Below are 14,157 nucleotides of genomic sequence, written 5' to 3' on the forward strand. Positions count from 1 at the left end.
TGTCTCGTAGTCCATGCTCGCCGGTCACCTGCTGAGGGGCTGGGGGCAGGAAAAGGGGTGGGAATGAAAGCAAACAGTGTTTACTTTCATTTACCATTGCAGCACCTTGGGCCTCAGAAAACGGCTTGGTGGGTCGCATGGCGGCCCGCGGGCCTTACGTTGGACAAGCCAGTTGTATAGCATACAAAGTAAGCACATGCGAAGCAGCAAGTATTCACTTCAGATTTGGATTCAGCTGATTTGGAGGGACAGTGATTCTATTTGGGGATTCGAATCACTGTCCCGATTCGATTCGGCTGATTTGGATTCGGAGAATCAGTGCCGATTGGGAGATTCACCCATAGACTATACTTTGCTCAGCCCTAATACAAAGCTTGCAATTCCTGCTATCTTGTACATTTGAGGTCAGCAGCACCAAATAAAAGCTACTTCTTATCAGGGGCCAGGGGGAAGTGGGGAGCAGGCTCCTCCCACTAATGGGCACTCTGAGATGGGAGATATTCCCAGTACTGCTTCCAAGGCTGACCACAAGAGCAAAGGTTTCTTATAATCCACACATTGGTTGCTAGGAAACTCCCAGCATAAAATACTAGGAAAAAAGTTTTAAAAATTAAGATTGTGTTGGGAAAGGGAATGGGAGCTTTTCTGATTGCAAAGCAAGAGTTAAATGCAAAAGGGAAGAAAGCAATAAAATCTTCCTGATCCTTGAAAGTGAGAAATATCAGAAAGCCAGAATGGGTGGTTGTGAATTCAGAAGATAATTTTACGTTGTCCAGAGCTTGGGATGTGAATTTCTGAGTTGGAACAGTGAAGAAAATGAAGATCTCTGTTCCAGCCACCTTTCCTGAAAGGGAGAGAAAGGGCAGCTGATGAACAATAGCAGTCCTAACAGGATGAAATGATTGAAAATGGAGAGTTATGGTCTACTCCAAGAATATTCATATGGCAATGTCCTTTAAAACCTTGGTGAATGCCTTCATTTATAAACAATGCTACCATGATGTTCGGAGTGCTCCTCATCAAATGAGTTGATAGTCTTAAAGGAGTTTTTAATTACAGGTAGCTGCTTCTAGACACAATCAAAGCAGAGTGGTAAGGCTATGTGAATGAACCCTGAACTGCCCTTCCCTGTGCAACATCTTTGAGTAAATGAACTGAACGCTTACATTTAGAGTCTGACCACTGTCACTACCAACAGCAGTATTATGCTAGTAACAGTATTGGTCTTTGTCTTTTTCTAGTGTCTGAACTATTGAAAGATGTGATTTATGGGCCTGGTTTTTCCACAGAGTTAATTCAAAGAAGATAATCAACATTATCAGAAGCAAAGCCAAATATTACACTGAGACGTGAGAGTTTTTTTGTGCTATCTTTTATTGGACCAAATGTATAGTTGGGAGAGATGTTACACAAGCTTTTCAGTACAAACTACCCTGAAGACCTGCAGAAAGGTACTTTTATGTGCCCAAAAGCTTGTCTAACCAATCTCTCAGTTATTCAGCTTGCCCAATAGAAGACCGTCCAAAACCCCTTTGTGTCTTGTACATTCCCTGGATTATCATGGCTATAATACTCGATCCCCACCCCTGCCTCCCTGACTTATAGCACCTTCTGTCTTCATTTAAATTATAGCAACTCCTGAATGTCCTCTTCTCTATATTCTAGCCTCACATATGCCCACTGGAGGTTTCTTTGCATGAAAGATTTTCTTCTTCAGAGGGAGGGGGGACCTGGTGGCTGCCTACAAGCTCATCAGGGGAGATCAACAGTAAATAGGCAAAGCCCTTTTCTCCCCAGCACCACCTGGGGTGATGAGGAACAATGGTAACAAGCTGATGGAGAATAGCTTTAGGTTAGAGATCAGAAGGCAATATTTTACAGTTAGGGTGGCCAAAATCTGGAACCAGCTTCCCAGGGAAGTGGTCCTCGCCCCTACCTTGGGCAAATTCAACAGGAGGTTGGACGATCACCTGTCTGGAGTCTTGTGAACCCAGCATTCATTCCTGCCTGTGGCAGGGGGTCAGGATCGATGATCTGTTCAGGTCCCTCCTGACCCTAGCTCCTATGAAACTACTATGAAACTATGCATGATCCCACACTGACAGTATGGCACGATACTGTCTTGTCCCAGCTGAGGCTGCTGTACTTTTGGTATCTGGCTGGGAGAGGCAGACAATATAATGCAACCGCAGGCTGCCTACAGGTACTCTTCTAACAAGAGCCCGGGCAGCTGAAGGAAGTGTCACAGTTCACATGGGGCATCTGCACAACCCCACACTAACCACTAGCCTTTCTTTCCTCTCCCAGCAACAGGACACTATAGGCAGCATCGCTGCTGGGACGACTGGGAGCTGTCCTACTTGCTGTGTGGGGTGGATCAGCCGGAGTCAAGCACAGGCTGGCCATTCAGCCACAGGTGAAGGAAGAGAGGTTGAGGTGTCTGCAATTGAGGGTGACGCATCCCAAATATAAAACTGGAGGTCAGATAGGATCCCGTGGTGGAGAAGGAGCATAAAGGGGGGATCTTGAGAATGCAGAGAAGTACCGAGGAGAAAGAGCATCTGAACACCTTGATCTGGCCAAAGCAGAAATGAATCAAGGAACAAGAACGGTGCTGACCTACTCAAGTCTGCCTCCACTGTAACCATCCCAAGAAGTGTTAGGGTTGATTTCAGTTGATTTCCAAGTTATACCTGGGTCCAAACAGTTCCATGGAGGTACAGCGTCTCACCCACCAACTGCAGCAGCTTCTGGACGTGCCTGTTGTGATACTCAAACCGGCTGCCAAAAGTGATGGAACGTATAACGTTGGAAACGGCGTTGTTAATTTTAAAGTGGGGATCAAAAGGATTCCCTGGAAAACACCAAAAGAAAGAAATCAGCTCTCTCCCAGCCTTTGTGGAAGAGAAAGAAGGTGTTGAGAGGGTGTGATTGCTCGGTGTGAACTCCACTCTTTGCACGCATCCCACATGCAACCTTGGTGAGGATCTGTTAAACACACGGGCTGAGCAGGTAACGCATCCAAGCAGCTACTTCAAGCCAGCTTTATTTGAATTTTCTAAAACCATTAGTTTTTTTCACACAGGTTTCTGCCTTCATAATAGCTTAGGTAGATTTTATCTATACTTCTTCCCCTGGATAATTAATGGGAAAAATTGTAGGGCTGTCATGTAAACCCACTTTTCTATGTGGAGGCTGGGGGCAAGCAGACCCCAAATCAGGATGCAGTTCCATTCCTGATAGAAAGAAAATCCAAAAATTGCCAATTTTCCAAATGTTGCTGATTTCTGGATCCAAATCCAGTTTGCTACCCGAGTCTCTGATATTTCTGAGTTTTAGCAGAGCCAGATTCAGACACAGTTTAATATTCCTCGCATGTAATCTCGTGCTCATCGCAGCTAGTCAGATCTTAAAAGAAAACTTCAAGCATCTCTCTCTTACCTTTCTCTTCCTCAACTGCCTCAATGAAGTACCCGATCTCCTGTTGTATGCGCTCCTCTAAGCTTCTCTTCCCCAGGCCAAAGTTTCTCAGAGTTGATAGGGCAAATCGTCTCTGTTATTTCCAGCTATACCCATTAGCAGAGACGAGTCCTGTCGTGAGAGGTCACTCCTATTACTTTGTGGTGACATTAAAAGGTTAGAAAGTCATAACACTCCCTTTTTTCTTGGAAAACTTAGCAAGGACTGGTTCTTTTCCCAGAGAAACAGATCCTGGGATATTACCGTTGGGATGTAAAAACAAGTCTGCCCATTTCCTTACACCTCTGCATGTGCTTGAAGAACGTGGGACAGTGAAGGCAGCTCAGTACAATACCTGATTTCAGTGGGAACCGGGTACATCAATATCTTTGAGGGTCTGGCGTAAGAAGAATTTTTCCAACTATTTTAGCTGGTCTAATAAAAGATATCAGATTTACCCAAGGATCTTTGTCATCCTATGTCCTTAGACCAACACGGCTACAACCAACACCTCTGTCCTGAAGAGTAAACTCACCCAAGCTACCGCGGACCTCCAACATAATGGGGATCTGGGGACAATCTGCAAAGTTTTCACCCTGATGAACAAGTGCTTCCTTCACCAGCTGCAACCCATTCACAGTCACAAGCATCTTGTAACCAAGCTGCAGGCTGAAAATGTTGCCATATTTTTCAGCAAGCTGGAAAAAAAAAAGATTATGTGATATTGTTCCTGCTAAACTTGCTTCTTAATGAGCATTTGGGACATTGACACAATGTCTTCCCCCCCCCGCCCAAAAAAATCAGTATTAATTATATTTACTGCAATAGTACTGAAGGACTGTGCTATTTGAAAACTGCCCGTTTGCGCTCAAGAACTCACAAGAAGATTTCATGGGTATTTGACGGGTACAAACAGAGTTTGGTAACAGTTCAACAAACATTAAACTTTTATGATCATGTTGGGTCTTTTCCTAAAGAAAAAGAATATCAAAGTAAAATGGCCCAAATACTAACTAGTATTTATTGACAATCAGATGCATTTAAGAGGAACAGACTCCTTTCTGCCTGATAGCACTGCCAACCGGAACATGTTTCTCTTCAAAACTACTTCCTCTGGTGAAGCAATCAAGTATTCTAGTTTAAACAGGGCAGGCTCCTAGTGTGCCAGAGGCACTGGTATCTTTAGATTCACATTTTGCAGATGGTAAACTGTTCAGCTCCTCCATGACCAGGACTAAAAGCTGTGTTTCCTCTGTGACCCTTGATGAAGAGCAGCGAAGCTATGAGCCTCGCAAATCAACTTTTATGCCCCGCTGGGACCTCTGGGTCAACTCTTCTTGGGATCTTCTGACTTATCACCTCCCATCATACATGCCTTGCCTTGCTGTTCTTGCACAACTTCCCTACAAGTTCTTGCCACCACATACCTCAGAGGCTTTCTTAAAGTCTTGTAATTCAATTATAACAAGCCCATGTGCTGTTGAAAATCCCTTCTCAGTCTTCCCAGTCTCACCTATCCCTTGCAAACCCTTCTAAACTGGCCGAGCATCTCAACCCCAGTCTTTCTAGGCTTAACAACCCTCTATGAGCAGCTTCTTACCTGTCAAGTACTTGTGGGCTTCCCACTGCCTGGCCTGACTTTCTGTACCCTTTTAAAAAAAAACCCTGAATGTCTCTCAGATCCCTCCAACACCTTCCAAACTCTTAGTTCCCATCTGACCTGACACCCTGCCATCCCCAACATAGAGATCTGAATTTCCTGGTAATGCCAAGTTAGTTTTGAACCATTCCCCATCACCAACAGATGCAGCCTTGGTGCATCCTGCTTCTTGAGGATTTCCGCTGGGGAAGAGGATCTGCAATGGATGCCACCACATCTTGGCCAAGGAAAAAGTGTGCCCTGGATTTCCTGCACTATAACAACCCCAGGTCATTGCAGTGGCTCATGGGGGCTATCAGTAAATGCCAGTTCAGAGCAGTCTAGAGCTGGCTCACCTGGTTTTCTCAAGAGCTGGACCAGGAACGCTTCACCGCCTGCTGCAAGACTTTGTGGCTCACCACACCCTGTTGCCTATTACTTTTGAAAACAAATCCCTCTCCTGTCACCTCTGACCTTCTTCATGGAGAGATGAGGCTGCTTGAAGTCCAGATGGAATATGTGACCCAGGAATGGAAGGGGCAGTGGTCCTGGAGGGAAATTTGCTGGACGGCTCCTCTTCATACAATCAGCGATCAGCAGCCCCACAACCGTGAACGCCGCGAAGGTCCGGAAGGACACATTCTCCCAGAGAACGGCCAAAGGGGAGAGAAACTGCAGCTGCATCTCCACCACCAGCAGCCACTTGCACAGAAAGTGGAAGTGGTTGCGAAACGAAATGGGAGAGCAGGAGCAACAAGCCTACCCGCCCCCTTACAATGGGAGGAGAGTAAAGGTTACAAACAAAATGAACAGGATTAGCAAGCACACGAGATGTTCCCAGCAAGGTGACAGCCAAGGAGCCCTGCTAGCCCTGCCTCTGCCAGACAGCTGGCCTGGTTCTCCCTTCTGGGTCCCCATTTCCCCGCCCCTCATCTCAACATTTGCATTGGCTTTGGGCAGATTCTTCATTCCTCTTCGCCAGCCTGTGTCTTAAAAAACAATCCAGTAAAACCAGATCTCTTACAAATGCATAGCAAGGGAGGGGAAGGATCTTGTTATAGTAGGTGTCAAGGTGAAGTTTGTGGCTGTAATTTCACCACTGTCCTGTACGCAGCCCTGGGAATGCTTCTCCACTGCCCCCTCCCCACACGTCTGTGCTTATGTTTCCCACGAGAGTGCTGGATCTGAGTGCTTTTAGCTTCCGTGATCTCAAGGGAGCTCTTTGCATTGCATCCTGGGGGCTCCCCATGGCAAACATGCTCAAGCACCCCCTGGTCCTCCCCGCAGACCCAACAGCCAGAAAAGAGGAATGGTTTCTGTACCCCATTTCCAGGCTTGACTGAGTGAGAACAGGTGGGAGGCGCAACGTGATGCGTGATTTCTCAAAGCAATGACACCATACTGCGGTCAGCCCCAAAGCTGTACAGGATCAGTCAAAAATAATTCCCTGCAGGCATCTCCCTGACTTGGCGTTCTCACCGTACCGGGGCACTCTTCTGGCTTACACCAGCGAACTCTAAGGAGTCTAGCGTCCCACCCGTGGCTTCACCTCTGAATCAAGGCACCCCTTTTCTGTGCAGTGAGTTCACTTCTTCCCCTTGCACTACCATGGACAAACAGGACTCCTAGGCTACAGGAGCAAGTCCTTCATCTTTTTTTTGTCCAAGCTCCCTGTGCTGTGAATCCCTATCACTTCCTTGTGAGTGCTGGATCACAAAAGCCACCTGCTTTCGGTCTTTTATTTCGGGATTGCCCACAATATTATATAATCATCATCATTAGCATTTGCACTTATATCATGGCATTATTTACAATCTATACTGTCATACAATACTACTGTATTGAAAATGATATACTATCTTGCAGCAGTGGCCTGAGGCTGACTGCATGAGGGTCCTTATACCCAGATGCTGTACACATATAGGGGAAATGGCAGTCCCTGTCTCACAGAACTGGCATGCTGAAGCCCCAGATCAGGAAAACATCCAGAGTCAGATGCTTAAGCACATGCTTAACTCTAAACACTGAACTCCATGGAGCATTGTGTGAAGTTAAGTAAATGCTTAAACCAGCACTTCATTCCTCATCTGAATGAGAGGCCACAGCCCAACTAGCCATGGAGATGCCGTGCTTTGCAGAGATGTTCACTCTGTATTGCTGGGGGTTCACCTTCCCCCATGCATGTGTTGTTGTGCCCCCTACACCCATGACTTGGAGCATTTGAACATACACATATGCACACACAGGCTCTGTAGTGATCACTGGGTTGAATAAAAGCAGGTGTATGTGAATGAAAAGAACTTAACTATGAACTTTATTGTGGAGTAATAGGGAGCCTTGGTAGACCCGTGGTCTCTATTTTACTAGAAAGCTAGCAGCTCTCTAATTAAGGGACAATCTCCATCAGGTGCAGCCGACCAGATGGTTTCACGCAACAGATTATGCAGGCTCGTATGGAGTCGCCCCGTGGAAGTTTGGCAGAGTGGAGTAGATGCACTTTTCTCTGCAATTACTCATGCAAGTAACTGTATGAGAATGTAAGCTTACAATAAAAGACAAATTAACTTATAAAAGCAAATAAAATATTAAAGAAGACATACAAGAAAAGCTGTTTGAACAATACCTCAACTTAGTCTTCCTTGCTATGGCTACACTATGAATAAAAGATGTGTTTTCTAACCCAAGTTAGAAGATGTGTTTTCTAACTTGAGCTAACCTAAGTTAACTCATTTCATTTTAAATAGCTAAAACAAAACACTGGTCATTTGAACTCAGGACAGCAATTAACAATTCAATGCCAGGCCATCAAGGGATTTCACTTGTGCTGCTATGTTGTTTTAAAGCCGGGAATCAAGTTTCTCATTGCAGTTGTTTTCAGCCCATGCTGACTAGCACTGCTTAGTGAGCTCAAAGTCCATTTTTCAGTAGTAGAAATGTGAGAGGAGTGGAGGGCAGAAGAGAGACAAGGTGGCTTAGGCATGGGTTTTTCCTCATCAGCTTTTTAAACAAATATTTTTCACAAAAATGAAAATAGTTCCCATCCGAATATAGAAAAATATTGAATCTAGATTTTTTTTCTTGATTTTCTCACTTTCTCTCCCTCTTTTAAGTCTCCCTCCCAGACTTCTATGAGCAGAAAATGTGAAATAAGTAGATGCCTGCTTATTTCTGATCCCTGGGATTAAATTTTCTAAGAGAGAATTTGGAAGGGCTGGACCTGATGATCCTCCGAGGTTTCTTCCAGCCTTACAATCTATGAAGCTATGAAAAAGTTTTAATTAAAAAGCTGAATACTTCACAAACACATTTGAATGAAACAAAAATTTGCTTCTTTTGAAAAAAAAAAGGCATGAAAAATGCAGCTCTCAAAGACAGTCTGAAGTCCTGGGCTACCTGATTGCAGTAGGTCTGCGAGCCAGTGGATCCGTTCTTTCAGCTGTAGCCATCCCATTAGCTGTACTTCAATGGGACACAGGAATGGAGGAGGCAGAGACATTTGGGGATGTGTGCACAGTGCTCAAAGCATCACCTACCATAAAGCTCAGCAATTCTGAGAAATGGGGCAAAATCTTGCCAGCTCTCCCTAGCGCGGCAGAGCACAGATCTTGTATGGATGAGGACTTGTGGTGAGTCCCATTTTGACCTGGAGGTTGAGCTTCATGTCCTTCGGTGCCTGGAACGTGAACCTCTGGAAAAGGGCGGTGAAGAACAGGAACAACTCCATTCTAGCCAGCGTCTCTCCCAGGCAAACCCTTTTCCCTGAAATCACAGCAACATTGGGTGCATCAGCCAAAGGATTGTTAGAAAGGGATGTTGGGCTCAATGACAAGTGAGGCTTTAATTTGCCATAGCAGAATGAGTATTGCTCTTGTTTCATGACTGTGAAGATGAAGAGACTGTGTTTGTTTCCCACGTGAATCTCTTCTCCCTAGGTTAGTGCTACATTTCCCACCCTCGACCACTGTTCCAGTCCCCCATGGGGCTATCAATCCATTTTATCCAGTGAAAATTCAATGCAACCCCCCCCCCCCCCCCCCAGTGAAGTTGTGGGAGGAAAGAGGAGAGCAGGTTAAAATAGCCCAGTGGAGGGGGGAGCAGGCCAGAGTCCAGAGCCTCATTTCTTTCCAAACAGGGGGCATTTCAGTGAACCAGACTCCTCTAGCACGCGCTCCTCCTCGACCACCTGGAGGAGGAAACTGTGCCCTCTGGAGTGCCCAGTCTGTGATCCGGTAGTGAGGATATTTTGCTAGCAAGTGGGAGATGTCAGTTCAAGCCCCTGCTTGAGTTTTGTCTTCAGCCCCCGATGCAGCAGGAGTTGTCCCACTCCAATCCGTTGAATACAATGGATGTCTCGTGCCAAAGCACTGGTGGTTGCAGGGGTGTGGGGGGGAACAAGGACCAGTCCAGAGTCCAGGACACCCTCCTTTTCCGAGCAGCGCCCACTGCACTGAACCACCTTCCCTTCAGCACGTTCTCCTCCTGGCCCCCCACATATCTTGCTCTGTTGGACCCGCCTAGGGCCAAGATTCAATAGGAGAGGTAGAGGCGGCTCCTTGCTGTTTCTCACCTGGGTAGTCTAAGGCTGGGTGGTCAGGGCATGTTTCTGGCGAGTGAGACACGTGGGGTCAAAATGCTCTGTATGTCCGAACACGTCTTGAACAGTTTTCTCCGGGACACTGGCTACTGCAAACAGCCTCAGGCATTTAGGGTGATTTTAAGGACTAGGACTCAGGCTTGCAAGTGCTCACTGGTTCGTGTTTATGACACCTGGCTGCATGAATGACTGGTGCCTCCTGAATCGGGGTGGGGGCACCTGCGGCCGCGGCCCTGTCGGGGGGGCACCAGCCCTACTGACGGCATCAGTGTCGGCCGTCGGGGGGCACGTGCACCTCCAAGCACCCCCTACTAGTCACCTACGCCTGGATGGCCTTCTGCTTCTGACTGCGGCTCACCTCCTGGCCCTCAGACCTAATCACTCATCCGGACTGCCCGCACCTGGCCATTACGAGACTGAGCAAGCTGCATCTCAGCCCCTTGGCCATGGCTTCACTTTCTAAGTTTTCCATTTTCCAAAGCATTTCTATAACCCAGAAGCACTCCAGGCTTTTTCTAACTTAAAATCCCAGAGGTCCAAACCTGATGCTAATGGAGAGAGTCAAGCACATCTCACCTGCCGAGAAGGGCAGGAAAGCCTCTTTCTTCCTGAACTGGCCATCCTGCAGAAAGTGCTCAGGGTTAAAGACATCAGGAGTTTCCCACTCGTTCTTGTCATTCAACACTGTTGTTAAACTGGAGATCAGAATGGTACCCTGCGAAGAGAAAGGAAAGGATGGAGCATGTTTCTGTGTCCTTTGCAACCGTGCCTTGCAAAGTGGGGGGATAAAGGAGGGTCAAGACCTTCTGTTTCATCGTGAATGACAGATAACAAGGAGTGTTTTATAAGAAGGTCATTTTCCTGCCTTTCTGTGTTTGTTTCTTTGTTGATAAACTTGAAACTATTTAGATGAGGGCTGTGCAACCGGCATCCCCATGGTTCCTGCCAGGCCATTGCTCCCCCATCACTCAAGCTGCCCCCACACCCCTCTGGCTTCCATTCTCTGCCCCTGCCCCTGCCCCAGGGAAGCAGGGAAAAAGCAGTGCAAACTTGGAGAGCTGCTGAGAAAGGAATATTCCCCTGCTCCAATCTTGAAAAAGAAGCAGCGTCCTCCAGACACTCTGCACCCTGCTGATCTTGCATAAGGAAACAACCACTGCAATGAGCTTCGGCCAGATCCAGTTCTTAGCCTGGTTGCAAGCTGTCAAACATATACACCTCTCATTATGGTTTATGCAGTCGTTGGCTGGAAAACTCTAATCTCACCTTCAAATGCCTCCATGCTGCTGGGAATAGGGATGCAGGGGACTTCAGCCCATTTATACAACTAGGGACCGGCTGCAAAGTGCAGTTCAGGATCTCAAATGTGTTCACATTCAGACAGACATAGTTAATATTCCCTGTCTTCTGCTGCACATTGAGAATGACACCCTTCTTGCCCTGAAGTGTAATAAAGGTTAGATGTGTCGCTCTAGTTTTGTCTCCTCTTTATTAATTTCCTAAACCACAATAAAGAGAAGAGGGCTATGTTGCCTTCCACGTTACCTTCGGCAGATGGAATCCAGCCAGCGTTGTGTCGCTGGTTGTCAGTCGCGGCAAATTAAAAGGTACAATGTTGCCCATCCTTTGAATTTCATGCACAGTTGCGTTGGTGTATGGCATGTTGTCTCTGTCGTCCACGGCTGGCTGGCGGGACTGGCCAATCACCGTGTCGATCTCTGCTTGCACTCTCTCTGCAGAAAGAGCAACAGTTGAGTGTTGGTGCAAGAACCAGCACGCTCTTGAACAATAGGTGCAGTGTCAGGATTTGAAGCTCCATGTAAGCTTCAGAAATAGCTTCAGAGAGCAGGTTCTGCATCTGCACATGTCATTATGTAAGAAAATGTACAGCCCCTAGCCTGAGATGATTGCTTGGGGCCTCACAGGGTGGAGGGGAGAAGCATGTATGAGTAAGATCTTAAATGGCTAATTGCTTGTGATACCATGACAATCTTGCTACTGATGGCGGGGTATCAAATCCCAGAAGTACCAAGCGGGGTCTGAGGGCCCTGGCCTTCCTCAGGAAGAGCGCTGTGACCTGAAATGTACCTGAAAACTTTTCCCATGTCCATAAGTGTAGGCTGTCCCCTCCCCTGACAAAGAGAAAAGTTGGCGCCTACGCAATATCCCATCTTACCGATGGAGGATCTATAGACCAATGGAGGAAACAACGTGCTGGGACTTGGAAATCGGGGGCTCTGGAATATGCTGATTTGCTGAGTGAGTTGCTGGGAAAGTCGCATCCTTCCTCATTCTTCAGTTTCTGCATCGGTTCAATGGGGCTAATTATATATTCCTGACAAGATACTTCTGGTGACAAATACTCTAAGTGCTGGGGATTTTCCAAGCATATTTTTTTCCTGTTCAAACTAGCAGGGTCAGGTTCCCTGGGTTGTTCTATATGAAACCTGAGAATGAAAATGCTTGCCCATCAGTTTTCTCTGTGAAGCAATACTCCTGCATGTTCCAGCACAGCATTTCTTCGACACTTTGTCAAGAGCCCAAGGACTCCACGTTGCCTGTATGTACTTAAAAGGATCTTCCAGATCAGTGCTGAGGACAAGACTGATCATGGGCCACATTTCAGAAGTCCACTAGAACATGAGTGTGCCAGGTACATCAGATGTCAGGGACTCCAGTCCCACACTTAAGACACAAGGTCTCCTTTAATTGGTGCTTTTGCAGCTGTGCATTTTGTTCTTCATTTCTGCCTTAGTTAACTGAGGGCACAAGTCACTGTAGTACAGGAAAGGATGTTTGAATGGGGAAAATCTTTGGGAAGAAAGCACGGGCAATTCATAGAGCAGTATTTGAAATCCTATGAAAAGCCTCACCTGCTGAGATCGAATTAAAACTATTTTACCTTGAATTTCTGGATACATGGCCATGTACAGTAGACCCCAGCGGATGGTTGTGGAGGTTGTCTCAGTTCCAGCAAAAAAAAAGGTCCAGTGTAGAAATTAAGAGATTGCTTTAATTGAAACTAGAAGTGCACCATCCTAAAATAGAAGACTGCCTCATTTTGAGAATGAAGTTTGTGCTGATTTTAGAGCTGAGGGCTTGATGCAAAGTAACTGCTGGCCTTAGCTGGTTTTGAGTCTGCATCTAGAGCCCAGTTAACACTGTTTAACACATTTCTAGGTTCCAGCTCATCACCATATTCAAGCAGATGATTATCTTTAAGCATCTGAGGAGCTATTGGACTCCAATGGGGGCTATCTTCTATCTCAAAGCAAAGCACATGCTTAAGTGCAAAATCAGGTCCTAACTAAAGAATTCATGTGTTAACTTACTAAGGTTCAGGGACTCATAAAACACAACTGGCAAGTCCTGTTTGAATTCTAGTTCAATTTTCTGTTACACGGGATTTTTCTTTTCATGCATCTCTTACCTTTGCGATTTACTTCAGATAGCAGTCAATGAAGTCCCTGGTGTCCTCTCTATTCCAGTCCTCCCTGTGCTTTGCAATCTCTTCTTTCACAAAGCATTTCAGTTTTCCCCAGTTTTCTAAAATGGTGTGATGGTGTCCTGGGAGCCACTTCATTATGGTGGGAAAGGAATTATACAGCTTTGGGCACAGAGAGAGAGAAGGACGTGGCAGTTTTAGGGAAATGTATTATTCAGTTTAATATTTTTGTCTACATCTACCTGAAGGGAGGCCTTCTCATTTTATCAATGGAGAGTGTAGTCATTAAAGGTCTCAGTTAACATTGGTCTGCTCCTACAGATGTGCAGAGAGGCTGCACTGATGTGTTATGGAGCAGACTCAATTAATCAAATGTGCTGGAACGTGGATATTAACATGCTCCAGCAACCTCCAGCGTCACATGTATCAGTGTCCTCGACCTGAAAATTGGTGGTGAGTTGCTTTGAACTAAAGCTGGTTCGATGAGCTTTAGTTCAAAGCGCCCCGCCATCATTTTTGAGTGCGGGGACACTGATAGACATGAGGTTCCGGTGCTTTTAATAAGCACGGCTCACTAACCCCGTCCCTGCACACACACACCTCCTGGAGCTCATCTACAAACACCCTCACAATTCATCTGGTTTAGAACCAGGAAATGAAACCAGGCATCTCTATAAGTCCCAGTCCGGTGCTGCAAGCCAGGGCCCTGCAAACCTTTATAGCTAGAGACCAAAGTAGGCAAAAATGAGGCATGTTGGATACAGTCTCTGGGTGCAAGCTGAGCATGGCACTCAGCTGGTTACATTTCTACCCCTTCAGGATGCAGTATTCACGGTGCAGGATCCCAAGCTGTGCTAATTTTGGCGCTGTACCATACTGTCCTGATTGAGGCTACATAGAAAAGAAAAATTTAACCAGTGCTTAGTTAGCCAAAGAACGGGTCACAGGTAGACCAGGCTTTGCACAGCCCTGCTCTAAGCAACACGGCACTAGAATCAATATCTACCTTTTGTTTTCTGG

General features: G+C 46.3%; 2 long non-coding RNA genes across 2 annotated transcripts; both read right to left on the bottom strand.

The window, feature by feature from the left end:
• On the bottom strand, positions 1-6,524 carry LOC132250740 (uncharacterized). Its single transcript, XR_009462328.1, has 4 exons — positions 5,455-6,524; positions 3,995-4,157; positions 3,442-3,591; positions 1-2,854 (listed from the first exon to the last, which is right to left on the bottom strand). It is a non-coding gene; the product is annotated as an uncharacterized LOC132250740 (long non-coding RNA).
• Positions 6,525-7,387: 863 nt separating this feature from the next.
• On the bottom strand, positions 7,388-10,398 carry LOC132250741 (uncharacterized). The gene is made up of 2 exons (XR_009462329.1): positions 10,269-10,398; positions 7,388-8,857 (listed from the first exon to the last, which is right to left on the bottom strand). It is a non-coding gene; the product is annotated as an uncharacterized LOC132250741 (long non-coding RNA).
• Between the last annotated feature and the right edge of the window lie 3,759 nt (positions 10,399-14,157).

The sequence above is a fragment of the Alligator mississippiensis genome, chromosome 5, assembly GCF_030867095.1.
Source record: "Alligator mississippiensis isolate rAllMis1 chromosome 5, rAllMis1, whole genome shotgun sequence".
Classification (NCBI taxonomy): Eukaryota; Metazoa; Chordata; order Crocodylia; family Alligatoridae; genus Alligator; species Alligator mississippiensis.